General features: G+C 41.8%; 1 long non-coding RNA gene across 1 annotated transcript; it reads right to left on the minus strand.

The window, feature by feature from the left end:
- Positions 1-356: 356 nt before the first annotated feature.
- LOC140635526 (uncharacterized) lies at positions 357-9,740 on the minus strand. Its single transcript, XR_012032843.1, has 3 exons — positions 9,512-9,740; positions 8,183-8,237; positions 357-797 (listed from the first exon to the last, which is right to left on the minus strand). It is a non-coding gene; the product is annotated as an uncharacterized lncRNA (long non-coding RNA).
- Positions 9,741-11,845: the final 2,105 nt, after the last annotated feature.

Consider the following 11,845-nt stretch of genomic DNA (forward strand, 5'->3'; position numbering starts at 1 on the left):
CTTTTGCTATTTGGGCTAAATTAAGTATATTAAATAAATTGTACTTGTGAGTTTTGTTTTGACTTCATGTGGCTACTAGAAAATTTAATATTACATATGTGGCTCACATTATATCCCTACTGCCATGCACGGTCTAATAGCCTGATTAAATTCAAGTTAAACATTTTTGGTAAGAATATTTCTAGATGATGTTGTGTATTTCAAACTACATCACCTCAGGAGGCTCCTATGTCAGATGGTCCCACTGTTAATGATGCTAACTTTGGTTCTTTGGTTAAGATGGAGACTGCAGGAACACTGCAGGTACACTTCCCTTTTTGCAATTAAAAATCTATGTAAATATCCCAAAAATCTGTTTACCTAATGGTTTTGCCTTTTTAAAAATTTCCCTGCCTTGAACTGATGATTACATCAGAGGTTGTCAAATGGTGGTTTTCTTATTTTGTCAATCCATCTCTGTTTATTAGCAGGCCTTGATCTGTAAAGAGCTTACTCTTCCCCTTTAATAGATATACACTGATATGATTTTATGTAGGTATGTATTTAATGTACTGCAATTAATTGTAGTCATTCTTTTTATGTTCAGTACACTTTTACGTTCCCTGCCTCAGACTTGTAATCAACCATTTCTTCAAATAACTTTTTTTTTTTGAATTATTTATTTATTCATGAGAGACAGAGAGAGGGAGGCAGAGGGAGAAGCGGGCTCCTCATGAAGCAGGTAGCCTGATGTGGGACTTGATTTCAGGACCCTGGGATGATGACCTGAGCCGAAAGCAGATGCATCAGTGAGCCACCTAAGTGTAGGAAAAACATCCATGGAATTTTATTCAAGACCCTTTCCTAATACTACATACACACATTATTTCATCTATGTAGCTGATCACAGAATTTAAGTGTGATATTGCAACCCATTCTTTTCCTCACTACATGTTAGGACTGAATATGAAAACAAATGTGAAAGCCTTAGCTTTCATATTTGCAAAGTGAGGCTAGAACACCTTCCTGTGGTCATTCTCAACAGTGTGTATCAAGAATGTCTATTGTTCCAGGCTGGAGATGTCAGCCTTGCTCCTCCCAGGATTATTATCTCCCCCAGTAAACCCCCATCCCATTTTTAAAAATTTCAATCTTGGGGTGCCTGGGAGGCTCAGTTGTATGGGCATCTGCCTTTGACTCCTGTCATGATCCCAGGGTCCTGGGATCCAGCCCCACATTGGGCTCTCTGTTCAGAGGAGAGTCTGCTTCTCCCTCTCCCTCTGCTGCTTCCCCTGCTTGTGCTCTCTCTCTGTCAAATAAATGAAATATTTTAAAAAATAAATTTCAGTCATACCTCCCCAGTTTATTTTGAAAACCCTCTTTTCTTTTTTTTTTTTTTTTTTTTAATTTATTTATGATAAGTCACACAGAGAGAGAGAGAGAGGCAGAGACATAGGCAGAGGGAGAAGCAGGCTCCATGCACCGGGAGCCTGACGTGGGATTCGGTCCCGGGTCTCCAGGATCACGCCCTGGGCCAAAGGCAGGCGCTAAACCGCTGCGCCACCCAGGGATCCCGAAAACCCTCTTTTCTGATATATAGCCATGTGAATTTGAGATTACCTACCTCAAAAGGCACAGAAGTCATCCATATTTTCCTATAAACTTATTAAACACTGATGAAAAAATACTTAATAACCTACTAACATATTAATATTCAAGCACTTCAACATAATTCCTTTTCAACTTTTACAATGATTTTTCCCACCTAAGCCAATAGGCATTTACATTTGGTGTATGTGTGCATGTGAAAACAGATACATACCTCAAACTGACCATAGGATAAGCTGGCCTGCATTGTCCTTCTTCCTGGATATATTACAATTTCAGAGATATGGGCATTCAAATGGGAACAAATAAGCTGAATTCCTTATGAAATAAACTAAGCATATGAAATTTAAGGCATATTAAAGATGCTAATGATTAATCCCATAAGTCTTTCTCTCTTTCCTGTCTCTTAATAGATAAGTGTGTACTACGGGTGGATGAATTAAAACACTTCTAATCTAGGGGCACCTGGGTGGCTCAGTGGTTGAGCATCTGCCTTTGGATTAGGTCTGATCCCAGGGTCCTGGGATTGAGTCCTGCATCAGGCTCCCCACAGGCAGCCTGCTTCTCCCTCTGCCTCTGTCTCTGCCTCTCTGTGTCTCTCATGAATGAATAAACTAAAAATCTTGAAAACAAACAAACACTTCTAATCTAGACTGTGAGCTCCTGTGGATGGGCTATTCACTCATCTACTCTTGCTCAATAAAAGGGCCCTGTTGTAAAAAGATGAGAAGCAATACAGGTGAATAGAAGGCATTTGTTTTTCATCAAATTATCTACAAAAACTTCCTGAAGAGATAGATTATTTGTGTCAATGAGCTCAGAGGTTGACCTGAGCCTTGACAAATTTTTCTTACCTCATTATGTTCTGTTGTGTGGGTCTACTCTCCTATTTGGTCCACTCTTTTTGTAATTGGGGCAACATGGGAGGTTCAACTGGTCTGGGGATACTTAATGTATTCCATAAACTGGCTGAATAAAATATTTTTATTTTTCTGCCAAAACGACAACTGATTTCCATCTACAACTATCCTTTTAAGGTAAGAAACAGTAAATCAACTGGAAAGACAGTGGCCTTGAGCTGTGGGATGTGATTTCAGTTTAACACTGGGATTGAGAAATGCTGAGCCTCACTGTGGAGTCGTCAAATCAGTGTTGGTCTCCAGCAATGAATGGATACAGCAGCATTGCATAGACTGCAAGGTACACAGTCTCAAAGTTGGAGTTGTTCTCATAGTAGGGATATTCATTAATATGTTGTTTTTGTGGATCAGAGCTCCCAAGTAGTTCAATTTAACTTCATGGTCTTGAACTCCATTACTTTTTCTTTTCTTTTTTTTTAAAGACTTTATTTATTTATTTATTTATTTATTTATTTATTTATTTATTTATTTATTTATTTATTTATTTGAGAGAGAGAGCATGAAAGAGTTTGAGAGAGAGAGTATGAGCAGGGGGGAAGGGTAGAGGGAGAAGCAGACTTCCTGCTGAGCAGGGAGCCCAACTCAAGGCTGGATCCCAGGACCCTGAGATCATGACCTGAGCTGCAGTCAGACGCTTCACTGACTGAACCACCCAGGTACTCTGAACTCAATTACTTTTTCTATTTAAGTCTTTCAGATTGCTCCATACGTTCATAGTTAGTATAAAATCAAATGAAGCAAAATCTTCTTTGGCAACTTTCCTATTTCATATGGAGTTTGCCACACTGTCCACCTTCCAATATCTGAAATGTTTTCATCAGTCACAGGTTTTCTGAAAACTTTCTGCAGTGGGTGGTGGGCAAGTGTTCCCTGCTAGGCAGTCTTCCTGCAGGCAGACTTCTGGCCCCGATGCTCCCTTTCATTCCTGCTCCAGTCTCAGTGGCAGGCTCAACACCATGTGCCAGGAACCTTTCCAGACCACCTGAACTTGGGTGAGCCCTTCCTTTTGTGAGCAGTGATATCAAATTTTGATATTTTATAAAATATCCATGTATAACAGATTGAAAATGTAAAAATCAAAACAGAACTGATTCATCATAAATAATTTGAGAAGTACTGCTTCTTATATTTGTTTTGTGTGCATACATTTCTTGGAAGTATTGCTAAAATGCAGATTTTATTCAGTAGGTCTGTTGTGGGGCTCCCAGCCAATGCTGATATGGTTGATCTTGGGACTTGACTTTGAGTAGTAAGACTGTGGATGCAACTTTGACTCACATGCAAAAGTGAGAATTCTCGCATATAAAAATGAGCATAGGGCAGCCCAGGTGGCTCAGTGGTTTAGTGCCCCCAGGGCGTGATCCTGGAGACCTGGGATCCAGTCCCATGTCGGGCTCCCTGCATGGAGCCTGCTTCTCCCTCTGCCTGTGTCTGTGCCCCTCTGTCTGTGTCTCTCATGAATAAATAAATGAAATCTTAAAAAAAAAAAAAAGGAAAAAAGTGAGAATATTCATAGCAGTATGTCTGTAATATCGCAAATATCAAAAACAATCTAAATGTTCTTGAATGGGAAAATGGATAAATTAATTGTAGTGAAGTCATCAGTAACATATATATCAGTGAAAACAAACTAGATTAATATCAGTGTGGATGGGATCCCTAGGTGGCGCAGCGGTTTGGCGCCTGCCTTCGGCCTAGGGCGCGATCCTGGAGACCCGGGATCGAATCCCACATCGGGCTCCCAGTGCATGGAGCCTGCTTCTCCCTCTGCCTGTGTCTCTGCCTCTCTCTCTCTCTCTCTCTGTGACTATCATAAAAAAAAAAAAAAAAAAATATCAGTGTGGATGATTTATGAAAACATAATTTTAAACAAAATGTAAATCACACAAAAATATGTTAAGCATTTATATAAAGCTTAAAGTTATGCAAAATAATACAATATATGTAGGGGTGCATAACATAAAGATATACCTAGAAATGATAATACCAAATTCAGGCAAATATTTCTTCTTGTGGGAGTGAGGGGTGTGTCACTGAGGACAGGCTACTAAGAAGATTCTATTTTATTTTATAGTTTACTCCCTAAGCTGGGTGACAAAGGTAATTGTTGTATTTTATACCTTTGAATGGCTTTAAATATTTCATAATTACATTTAAAAAGCAATTTAAATTCATTCAATGTAAGTTTACCCAACTTAAAAAAATTCGTGAAGAAAATTTCCAACATATTCTATACTTTTCAAAGGTCTTGCAGGGTAGGGGCATAGTGGAGAAGTAGAAGAGCTCCTTTAAATTGGGAAAAGAGATCCAAAAGAGGAAAAAGGAGTGGTTTTGAGAACTTTTGCTATTTCCCCCCCCAGATTTGTTTACAACCAGTTACAGTCAAACTTGGGTACAGAGTTCCTAATCAATCATCACACCAACTGTTAATAAATGATTCCTGCACCATGCCTTTCATGAGCATGGTTATTCCAGCCCCAGTTCTATTACATAAGAGCTGACCACCCCCCTCACCTCAGGCACCACCAGCTCCTGGCTGGATTGGTTGGTCCCCTCTGGTTGGTCTTTCTGCTTCCACTCTTGACCCTCAAATGGTCTGATGGTCTTTCCCGCATGACAGCCAGGATTATACTTTCAAAACAAATCAGAAAAGTCATTTATGTACTCCCAACCATCACTAGCTAGCTCATCATAGTATCTAGAATGAAGTCCATGGTCCTTAGCATGACCTCCTTGGCCTCCATAAGCTGCCCTCTCCTACCTTCTGACCTCATGTACTGCTCTCCCCTCGACCCTACACTCAGGAGGCCCAGCCTCCATATTGTTTATTCAATGCACAGCTCGTTCTTATTTCAAGGCCCAAGTGCCCTTTCCCTGCCTGAATTTTCTCCTGGATCTTTCCTTCCTACCACCCAGGTCTCTGCTCAAATGTACCTCCTTGAAGAGGCCTCCTCTGACCAGCCCATCTAAGGGGGCCCTCCTACTAACATTATTCTTGCTCCCTTGAGCCACTTCATTGTTCTTCTTAGCCCCAGTTGTCACCAGACATTGCATTAGACATCAGTTTATTGTCTACCTCTGCTTAGGCTTGACCATAAGCTCTCAGAGAGCAGGGACTTAACTATTTCATTCTGTGCTTTATCTCTAGGTGGTGCCTGGCACATAGTAGGTGGCTCATAAATCTTTGTGGAATAAATAGATGAATGAATCAGTGAATGAGCAAGCCAGAGACTTTTGACTACCTGCCGTGGCTGAGCTGACCACATTTAATCTTCTAGTTGGCAAAATACAGTAACAATCTTGACATAATTTATCACCAGTTTAGAAACCAATAGGTACTTGATAAAACATATTGGTTATTGATTATTCTTGGACCTTATGAACTCATTAAATAGCCCTCCTTTCTAACATATAGTTGAATAAGTTTGTATTAATAAGCAGGATTTATACATTCTCAGGAAATAATCAACATTTTAGTGCTCACCATGTTCTAGGTACTTTGCATATATTATGATTTCATGTCCTTTTTTTTTTTTTTAAAGATTTCATTTATTTATTTATTCATGAGAGACATAGAGAGACAGAGAGAGGGGCAGAGACACAGGCAGAGGGAGAAGCAGGCTCCATGCAGGGAGCCCGGCGTGGGATTCGATCCCGGGTCTCCAGGATCACACCCCGGGCCAAAGGCAGGGGCCAAACCGCTGCGCCACCCAGGGATCCCATGATTTCATTTCCTATTCTATGTCATTTTTCCCCTAGCAACTCTATGAGACAAATGTCATCATTTTTTACAGAAGAAATCTGATATTCAGAGAGGTGAGCTGTTTGCCTAGCGTCACAAAGTTGGTTCCACAATCCATGTAGTTTTACATTCTACATAAAGTTGTCTATTTTTTTTTAAAGTTGTCTATTTTTAAAAAGATTTATTTTATTTATTTATGAGAGAGAGTGTGTGCAGGGAGGGGCAGAGGGAGGGAGAGAGAATCTTAAGCAGACTACCTGCTGAGCATGGAGCCTGATGTGGGGCTCGATGTCATGACCCTGAAATCATGACCTGAGCCAAAATCAAGAGTCGGATGCTCAGCCAACTGAATCACTCAGGGGCCCCTACATAAAGTTGTCCATTGCATGGTTATGTCATTAAAGGGTCATTAAATGCACCACTAAATGTTAGTGCTAGGAGGAGACTGAATCCAGACTTCTTCCTGCACAGCCAGGAGATTGACTTGGGTATCTGTCCACTCACCTCCTTAACAGGAGAGGCTGTCTAATGGAATCATGAACCTCTTCCACCTGGCCTCTCTCTGTTCTAGGTATGTACAGCCCTTCCTATAGTTATTTGCGGATTCTGTATTTGTGAATTCATCTCCTCCCTAAATTTTTTTTTAAGATTATTTATTTATTTATTTATTTATTCATGAGAGACACAGAGAGAGAGAGAGAGGCAGAGACACAGGCAGAGGGAGAAGCAGGCTCCATGCAGGGAGCCTGACATGGGACTCGATCCCGGGTCTCCAGGATCACGCCCTGGACTGAAGGTGGCGCTAAACCGCTGAGCCACTGGGGCTGCCCTCCTCCCTAAAATTTATTTGTAATCCCCAAATAAGTTCCTGTGTCATTCACAGCCACACACCGAGTGGTGAAAAATTCTGAGTTGCCCAATGTGCATGCTCCCAACCAAGGTGGAACCAGATGGTGCCCTGCTTTCTTCCATTAGCTGGAATACTATAAGCAACCCTTTCGTGGCCATGCTTTTTTGCATTGCTCTGCTTTTCATGGGTGATTATAATGTTTAAAGTGGCCCCCAAGTGCCGACTGGCATTCCTGAGTGCAAAAAGGCCATGAAGTTCCTTATGGAAGAAAAACCTATTAGATTATGCTTCACTCAGGTGTGAGTTACAGTGCTGTTGCCCACAAATTCAATGTTAGTGAATCAACGATGTATATTAGGTAAGGTGTCTCTAAACAGAAACACACATAAAATAAGGTTATGTATTGATTGGTTGACAAAAATGTTGTCACCAGAGGCTCACAGAAACCTAGCCCTGTATTTCTCCTAGGAATTTGTTAACTTGTTGGCAGTGACTTTCCAGAACATAACTATGGTGAATAATGAGAATTGATGTATGTCTGTAACCCCCTGTAGAGTTGTGTCTGGTTACAGAGGTCAGTAAGAGGGAGTGATGTTAAAAAAAAAAAAAAGAGGGGGACCAACAAACCCCAATTCTGAAGAGAACTACTAGCTGTAACTTAAAAGTGTTTATAGTATTTTGTGGCTGGTAAACCTTAGTCAAATCTCTGTGCTTTAGTGACTGATCTGTCTAGAATGTAGGAATTTTTTTTAAAGGGTGGGTGGTGGGAGGGACAGAGGAAGAATCCTAAGCAGGCTCCATGCCCAGTGGGGAGCTGGACTTGGGGCTCAATCTCATAACCCTGAGATCATGACCTGAGTCGAAATCAAGAATCAGACACTTAACCCACAGAACACCCAGGCACCCCTAAAAATGGTGTTCTTGCTGTCAGTTTCTGAGGGCATGCTATAATTTTATTTTGACCTTTTCTGAATGCAGTGGTACATTGTTGCTGTTAAAAAGGGAGATAATTGTAGTTTAGTGGAAAGAGCACTCAATTTGGAGTCAGATATTCTGAGGATGAGTCAAAACTCAGATACCTACTGGCTGCATGATCTTAAGCAAATCTCTGACCCTTTCTGGCTCTCATTTTTCTAATCTGTAAAAAGAAAGACAATAAATAGCCAATATTAGTTAATCCACAATCCTTAGGTGTTACAAGGGCTTTTCATTGAAACTTCACATCCCTTGAGGGAGACATTAATTCCTCATTTTACAGGGGAGGAAGAAATTGAAGTCCAGAGAGGTTAAGTGACTGGCTCAGGATCACAAAGCTAGAGAGAACAGAGCTGGGTCTGTGAGAGCAAGACCTTAACCACAGCCCCTGACTCCATGGCCCTCACGACCTGCCATCTCAAACAATGCTGGGGGCTGGGTGGCATACACTTATATTATAATCCATAATCCATGTAAGATATTACTATTTTTTCACCATGATTAGCATTTTGAATGTTAGTATTTCAAAAGGGAGTTTTCCCTTAAGATATGTGGTTTTCAAAAAGTTTGTTGGAATCATTAAGTATGCTTTGTTCTTACAAGGACCAACTTTTGGTGGGAGCAGAGGATCAAGACCCATTTCTGATTTTAAATTGAAAGTGAATTGAAAAAGAGGATATTTAAGTGGACATTTTCTTCAAAGTGACCCTTTGGTGAACTTACCTTTTGCATTTAAAGATTTTATTTATTTTTAGAGAGAGCACGAGTAGGGGAGGAGCAGAGGGAGAAGGACAGGTGGACTCATGCTGAGCGTGAACTCTGACATGGGGCTCAATCCCTCAATGCCAAGGTCATGACTAGAACCAAGACCAAAACTCAGATGCTCAACCGACTGAGCCACCCAGGTGCCCTTATCTTTTGCATTTAGAGTGGGATTTTTGTGTTTATATTTGAGGGTGATTTTTCAAAGGCACAGATGTGAAGTCGTAAGTCTGAGAACTGTTTCGCTGGCAGCAATATAAACTAACTACACTGTTATAAGAAAGACCAGAGGAGAGTCTAACAAGGCATCATACCATTCAGGCACCAGTGACCTTCTGTGCAAACTAACCCATCATCCCTTGGAAGCACCATCCTCTAAAAAAAGCGCCCCCCCCCGCCCCCCCCCCCCCAAAGCTGTCTCTAAGCGGAAACTAAAACTTTCTCTGGTGAGTTTCACTCATTCATTTGCTTGTGGATGTTTTTTGATCATCCACTGTGTGCCTGGTCCTCCTCTAGGTCAAGAGGATGAAGGAATGATCTAGATGCACCCATTCTTTTCTCAGGAAGCTATGAAATGGCACTGTCAGGTAGGGGTGCTCTCTGTGTGTCTGTCTGTCTGTCTCTCTCTCACACACACACACACACACACACACACACGCGCGCACATGCACGTACCCCTTTCACGCAGTGGAGAGGAAGCAGTCCTCTGGAGAAGCCCGGTGGGAAGAAATGGTGGCCTCTGGCCGGGTCACCGCCAACTGAAGTCTGTCTCGCCAGGCCCTCATCCTGAAGATGACGATAACCCTTGAGAAAGACCTGCAGCCAGAGCTGCTCCCGGATTCCTGCTCCCGACAGGCTGCATGTGATGGTAAATACTTGTATTTGAAGCTGCTAAGTTTTGGCATAATTTGTTCTTCTACAGTAGATAAAAACTCTGGCATTCAATTGTTCTATTCGTGTCCTTGGCCAACCTCCAACGACCAGACAAACCTGAACATCCTCCCTTTGTGAGCTCAGAAGGAGACTGCCCGGCCCTGCTAAGAAACCCCACAGAAGTTTTTATGCTAGCCAATGTCTTCTCTGATCCTCAACACGACCCTATGATGTTTTCCTAGGGAGTTCTCTCCTTTTCAAACATTGTTCCATGTTAGGTCTTGGACCCTTCATGTCACTCCAGCTGAGGGGACATGGGGGCCACAGCCCTCCTCCACCCACAACCACTTCTCCTTTTCCTTTGTACCAGGGAGAGGGCTGTTCTCTCCTAATCTAAGTCCAGTTTCTTTGTCAGGAAGCTTCTTTCCATTCCCTATGTTCTCAAGCTCCTTCCTCATTCAACTTCTCCTTATCCGCTGGCTCAGCCCTATAACCAAGCTCCCATCTACCTCCTCTGGAAAAGAAAAATTCCCTTCCAGCCTCACATCCTGCTCTGCCTACTCCTGTCTCCTCCTCCAGGCAGCAGGATTCCTTCAAGTTGTCTGTTGTCCACACTGACCAGCTTCATGGCTGAAACTTCAGGTACTGCATCATCCACTCAGGCTGGCTCCTTCCCTTGTAGGAACTATTTATGCGAAGGTTATTCATGATCTCCTTAATGATAAATCCAGAGACTCCTTTTTATTATGGGAAAATAAGAACTTTGTGATGGGAAGTTTCAGACAGGTGCCCAAGTAGAGAGCACAGCACAGTGAGCCTCCATGTGTTCAGCTCCCAGTTAGTAGCTCCCACTCAGGTACCCACTGCCTCCCACCCCACCCCAGGATTATGTTGAAGGAAATACCAGGTATCGTATCATTTATCCCCAAATATTCAGCATATATTTCTTCTTAAAAAAAAAACCACACATTTTATTCATTTATGAGAGAGAGAGCGCACACAAGTGGAGGGAGGGGCAGAGGCAGAGGGAGAAGCAGACCCCCTCTGAGTGGGGAGCCTGACTTGGGGCTCGATCCCAGGACCCTCAGATCATGACCTGAGCTGAAGACAGATGCTCAACCGACCAAGCCACCCAGATACCCCTCACTATATATTTCAAAAACATAACTCTCAAAGACCATTTTCACGTATTTACCTTGGCCATCCAATCACATAGCTAACATTGTGTTTTTTTTTCCCCTAAACTTTTCAATTACATTAATCTCAGGTGTACAACATAGTGATTTGACAAGTCTATACATTGTACTGTGTCCATCTTGGGTGTAGATATCCTCTGTCCCTGTACATGGCTATTACAAACCATCAATTATCCTCCCTGAACTTTTTTTCTTAAAATTTTTTAAAAAAAGATTTTATTTATTTATTCATGAGAGACACAGAGAGAGGCAGAGACATCGGCAGAGGGAGAAGCAGGCTACATCCAGGGAGCCCAATGTGGGACTCCATCCCAGGACCCCAGGATTGTGACCTGAGCCAAAGGCAGACACTCAACCACTGAGCCACCCAGGCACCTCCCCCCTTTTTAAAGATTTTATTTTCTCCAAATTTTATTTAAATTCTAGTTAAATAACATATAGTGTAATATTGTTTTCAGGAGGAGAATATAGTGATTCATCACTCATATATAACACCCAGCGCTCATCATAAGTGCTCTCCCTTATCACCATCACCCCTTTACTCATCCCTTGCTTACCTTCTCTCCAGCAACTCTCAGTTTGTTCTCTATAGTTAAGAGTCTTATGGTTTGCTTCCCTCTTTTTTTCCCCTTCTCTTATGTTCATCTGTTTTGTTTCTTAAATTTCACATGAGTGAAATCATAAAGTATGTCTTTCTCTGACTGACTTATTTCCCTTAGCATAACACCCTCTAGTTCCAACCACTTTGTTGCAAATGGCAAAGTTTTATCATTTTTAATGGCTGAGTAATATTCCATCGCATATATACAATACACACTTCATCTTCTTTATCCATTCATCGGTTGATGGACGTGTGGGCTGTGTCCATAATTTGGCTGTTGTAGAAAATGGTGCTATAAACATTGGGGTGCATGTATCCCTTCGAGTCAGTATTTTTGTA

Source organism: Canis lupus, chromosome 6 (genome assembly GCF_048164855.1).
Source record: "Canis lupus baileyi chromosome 6, mCanLup2.hap1, whole genome shotgun sequence".
Lineage (NCBI taxonomy): Eukaryota > Metazoa > Chordata > Mammalia > Carnivora > Canidae > Canis > Canis lupus.